Source organism: Fukomys damarensis, unplaced genomic scaffold, assembly GCF_012274545.1.
Source record: "Fukomys damarensis isolate Sample0158 unplaced genomic scaffold, DMR_v1.0_HiC HiC_scaffold_11, whole genome shotgun sequence".
NCBI lineage: Eukaryota > Metazoa > Chordata > Mammalia > Rodentia > Bathyergidae > Fukomys > Fukomys damarensis.
The window spans coordinates 21310978-21316936 of record NW_022900923.1 but is presented as its reverse complement, the minus strand read 5'-3'; positions in this window follow the sequence as shown (position 1 = coordinate 21316936).

The following is a 5959-nucleotide window of genomic DNA, read 5'->3' as shown; positions in this document are numbered from 1 at the left end:
AAGACAGCCCCTCTTCCTGGATAGGCAGAATCGGTGTTGTCAAAATGGCCACACCTCCAAAACTGTTATACAAGCTGAGCACTGTGGTTTATGCCTGCAATCCCAGCACTTAGAAACCTGCCACAAGTTAGAGGCCAGCCTGGGATACGAAGTAAGTTCAAGGTCAGCCTGAACTACCCAGTGAGAACTTGTCTCAAAAACAAACAAACAAAAACAAAACCCTAAAAACTGATATACAGATAGTATTCTGCACAGAAGTAGAGAAAACAATCCTAAAATTCATATGGAATCAGATGAGGCCCAGAATAACAAAAGCAATCCTGGGTGACAAGAGCAAAGCAAAAGGCATCAAAATCCCAGATTTAATGCTACAGATTTATGGTGATAAAAACAGGCATAGTGATATTGGGGAAATGAGTGCTACTCCAAAACCTGTTAGATATCAGAAACTCGAGTTTGTGTTCTCTAAAATTGAAGAATGAATTCCAGGAACAACAGAAGTTAAGAGTAGGAAAAATTTAATGAGAGAAAGATAGATTTTCTCTAAGAGAGAAAGAAGGGGAACTGGAAAATGAGTTCCCTGCCCACCCCACTTTTCAAAGGTGTTTTATAGCACAAGGCCATGAGATGAGGGGGGTACAAAGTGGGACAAAACTCTAAGACCCAATTGAAAATTGCAAAATGGTCATGAGGTTAGACAAAACCATGGTCAATCAATAAGATTGCAAGTATAGTCACCCAGATAATATTGATTAAATGGGGATTAAATGAGAAAACAAGCCACATACAAGGAATTTCCCCATTTAGAACATCAATCACTGCTATTCATCTCCAGGGGAAGTAGTACCTCTTTTCTTTTCTATAATGCTAGCCTCTTTTCTTCGTATAATGCTAGCCAGTGAATGTGCCTCAACTGTTCTCCATGTTGGCTCCTTGAGGGCTGGCCCTGTCTAACTGCCTATAAGATATCTAATTAACTTACCTATCTACAATAATAGTATTGGCAAAAAAAGAAGACATGTGGATCAATGGAACAGAATAAAGGATGCAGAAACAACTCCAGGCACACTGACTGATCTTTGACAAAGGAGCCAAAAATATACACTGGAGGAAAGATAGCTTCTTTAATAAATGGTGCTGGAAAACTGGCTATCCAGATGCACAAGATTGAATCTAGACCTATATCTCTGACTTTGTACTAAACTAAACTCAAAATGGATTAAGGATCTAAATGTTTAAACAGTAACACTTAATCTGCTGGAAGACAGAACAGGTAAAATGCTTGAAGACATAGTTGTAGGAAAGGACTTTCTGAACAGGACCTCAATTGCACAAGAAATAGTACCAAGAATCAACAAATGGGGTCACATCAAGTTAAAAAGTTCCTGCACAGCAAAGGAAACCACCAACAGAGTGAAGAAACAAACCATAGAATGGAAAAAAATTTTTGCTAGCTATTCCTTGGATAGAAGGCTAATATCTAGAATACATAAAGAAACCCTAAAAATTAGAACCTCCAGAATAAACGACTCAATCAAAAAATGACCCACTGAAATGAACAGACACTTCTCAAAAGAAGTAAAAATGGCCAATGAAAACATGCAGAAATGTTCAACATTGCTGGCCATTAGAGAAATGCAAATTAAAATAACGCTGATTCTGCCTTGCTCCAGAAAGAATGGTGATCATCAAGAAATCAAATAACAAATGCTGATGAGGTCGTGGAGAGAAAAGAACCCTTTCACATTGTTGGTGGGAATGTACATGATAAAACCACTATGGGAATCAGGGCGACAACTGTTCAAAACCCTAAAACTGGAAATTTCATTTTATCCAGCTGTTCTAGGTGTCTTCCCGGAAGAGTTAAAGACTTCATATTACAGTGATACATGCACACCCACATTTACAGCAGCACAATTCGTAATTGTTACATCTTGAAAGCATCCTATAGGCCCATCAACAGATGAATGGATAAAGAAAATGCAGCATTTACACACAATGGAGCCCTTTATTGCCATAAAGAAGAATAAACTTAAGTGATTTGTAGAAAAATGGATGCACCTTGAGATCATAATTTGTTTAAGCAAAACATTTATTGGTACATTTTAATAATGATAACACTCATATGTAATGATAACACTCATCATGGAGAATTTGCACCTGTACATGATATATCCTGCCTTTCTGTTTTTTTCCATTCCCCCTTCCCCTTGAATCCTCTCCCTCTCTGTAGGTAAAAGCCTTGTTTCCATTTTTTCTTTGTATTTTCACTTTTTTCTTGGCCCTTTCTTCCTTTTCCCCTCCCTCCGCCTTTGTTCCCCTTCCCTTTTGAACATTTTCTTCCTATTTTCCACTATCTATTGTATTATTTCCACTTTTGGTTTCTCACACTAGAGAAACAATGCAGCATTTAAACACGTGTGTCTGATTTACTTCACTTAAGAGTATGGAGTTCTTAAGTCCTCAGTCATCTGAGGTGCATAACATTTTATTCCCCTACTTCTGGTGAGGAAACTAAAACTGAGAGAGGTTATGAATATCATCCAAATTTTAGAGCTAATAACGCACAAAGATGGCATTTGAGCCTGGGGAATCTAACTTATGTGTCTATGCTCTTAATCACTAATCTCTACCTCTTCCAATGGCTTAATGGTTAGTATATTTTGAATTATATAACCTATGATGGATGACAATTAACATAAAATATGTATCAAATCTTGTTTTAAGATAACTTTGGTCAAGTTCTTCTATAAAGATCTAAGTTACCATGACACTTTTCTATATATTTCTTTTTTGAAAAAGAAAGTGAAAATAATTAACAGTAACTCTAAATTACTATTCACAGGTAAAATACACCAAGATATGTGTATACATTTCTCAAAAAGACAAACTTTATAATCCTGCAATAACAGAATATAGAGTACTTATTTATATGTTTCTAAAAGAAAAATCTCAGACCCAAATAATGCTAATTTACTATTTAATGCTATAGATAAGTGAGCCGGAGAAGCAATTTCTGAGCAAAAAAATTTTCCTGCAGCTAGCTGACCTAACTGACAAAGAGACACTCCCAACTCATATGCCCTTCCAAACCTAAAACATGTCCTCTTTCATTGTCCTTTGTCCTCCGTGTCTGTATCCTCAAGACAACATAATCCCTACTTTCCCACTGTATGCAAATGAAATAAATTCCAGTGTACTTTTCCATCCAATCATGTAAACTAAACATAACTTCCTCAACCAATGAACAGAGGTTAGGCGCCTTGCTTCTGTATCCCTAGCCCTCTACCCTTGATCCATACAAACCCTGTTCACTGCCAGCTCCAGGCTGATTGCTTTGTGGAGAAATCCCCAATCAGCCTGCCAGCATAATAAAGCTGTAAACTTGCCTCCAACCTCCGGATGTGTTCTTGATTCTTCTTGGCCTGATCCTGCTAGACCACTAAGAGCTTTAACACTGGGAACTGCAAGTCTGCTGTTACATAAGGAGCAGAGATGGACCTGCCCATTAAGTCATTTAGACTGACTTCCAAATGAAGAAGTAGAGTTATCTCTTGAATCTCCCTAAGCAATCAATTTTGCTCCAAGGAAGATGTCTTCCTTCCCCTTCAAATGAGATACCTGTTCTGAGCCTGAATCCTTTTCCCAAAAGTAAATATGGGACATCTATATTTGCTTGTATGTGAGCAAGAGATGCAAGGATTCTCACATGCATACGCATATGACATTCACACATGACATTGTAGAATTTTAGATTTCTGTGTGTTTGAGAGATTGCAGCCTTGAAGAGTCCCACTCAGAATAACAACTGATTGGAGGGAAACCTCCTAATGATTAGTGGAAACATCTTAAATTCATGAGTCTTCCTTCCTTTTTTGTGTTTTACCCATATTTCTATGGAGGGTGAAGTTTGAAGTTGTAAATAATGTGATGTTATGTTGAGATGTTCTAAATTCAGACCATTTGAAGCAGTATAAGTAAATCTTAGTATTTTAGATGACACTGCAATATTTTATTTTTTGGTACTGGGAATTGAACTCAGGGCCTCGTGCTTGCCAGGCAGGTGCTGTGCAACTGAGCTACATCCCTGGTCCTTTGGGAATATTTCAAAGTATGAAATTCTGAAGGCATTTTATAAAACTAAAGGGTTAGGTTTTATGTGATTTATTTAATGAATGAATTAATTTATTTTTGTTTTTTTGAGACAGGGTCTTTCTCTGTAGTTCATGCTGACCTTGAACTCACTACATTGACCAGGCTGGCCTAATGCTCATAGCAATCCCCCTGCCTCAGCCTTAGCCACCACACTCAGTTTATATGATTTATTTTAAAATTGCCATTCTTTATTTAATAAGCATTCAATTTTGTTTCAAATAATACTTAATCTTACTCAAGTATATGCTAAATATGGGCTAGGGGTGTGGCTCAGTGGTAGAGCATTTCCCTAGCATGCACAAGGCCCTGGGTTCAGTCCCCATCACAGGGGGAAAAAAAAAGAACCCAAATATATATATCAAATATGGTGTATTTAGGAATGTCCACAATATATACCAGTTTTAGCACCTTATTTGTATATTTTCTCTTACTGGTAAGAAATAAGCATTTAACCCAATAATGCAAACTGTACATGTCAGTTTAAACATATGTAATAGAACATATTTTTATGTATAACTCATATAATGTGCATAAGCTATAAATTTTGAAGATCACAACTCTACAGAAAAAAAAAATCCAACTTTCAAAAGTTTATCTAACTAGTTAATTTTTTTTTTTTTTTCTGGTACCAGGGATTGAATTTGGGACCTTGTGCCTGCCAGGCAGGCATGGTGCCACTGAGCTTAATCCCCAGCCCTTTGACTGGTTAGTTTTAAACCATCATTCTTTTAAAAATCACAATTGACTACTTTGGGTTATTATAATCTTCTGAGATAAAAATTATATAAGATCTGAACATCAAATCAAAAATTACAGACAAAATTAGAGCTTTATTCTATTTTCAGAAAGGGGAGATAATAGTATACCTAGCAAACTTTTTCTAAAATAAATCTTTGTGATTTTCATTCTGGAAATAGTATTTTAAATAACCCAAATTTAATCAGATTTCTTTATATTATTCTGGACAACTTAGTAACCACCCTTCCTTTCACATATACTTTTTTGGCTTCTTTTATTTAACTTGAAAAGTATGCAAAAAACTAGCATCATTACATATGTAAATACTCAACTACATTTCAGTTTAAGCTTCCAATTTCTGATGAAGTTCAATCAGTTTTATAGTTTGTCTTAGTTACTTTTCTCATTGCTGAGACACAATACTCAACACCCAAATAAAGGAAGGAAGGTTTATTTGGCCCACAGCTTGTAGAGGTTTCAGTTCACAGTTGGCTGCCTCCAAGGCAGAGAAGCATCACAGAGGAGAAACAGCTCATGGCAAAGCTGGGCAGGCAGAAGGCAGCAAGTAAGCAATGAATTACAAGTAAGTAGCAGTGAGCCTCTTTCTGTCCCTTCTATCTTATCCAGGCACCCACCCTTAACCCTAGTATTGCACAATGAATCAATTACACACTAGAAAGAGTCCCACCTATGAGGCTTTGGGGGAACATCTAAACACAAGCCATGACACAGTTGAAATCATTTGTATGCAAAGCGTACATCTAAACACTTGAGGAAATTATCATTGACCGTTCAGTACCAAATGTGGCAAATCTCAAGTGGCAGTAGACTTCCAGCTCATCAACCCCTTCCCTCTGGCACAGCTTCAAGGAGCTCAGAGGGAACCTTCTGGGTGAGCGCTCCTGTGTCTTGTCTCACTTAGAACCATTTTCAGTTTATTTACTATGCAATAGGCAGTCATTGTTTTGTACTCAGCTAGCTTTGGTTTAATGTGTCTTTCTGTTACAGTCATTTTGATTTATCTGTAACATATGCTGTGCCATTCTGTTTTTTTTTTTTTTTTTTT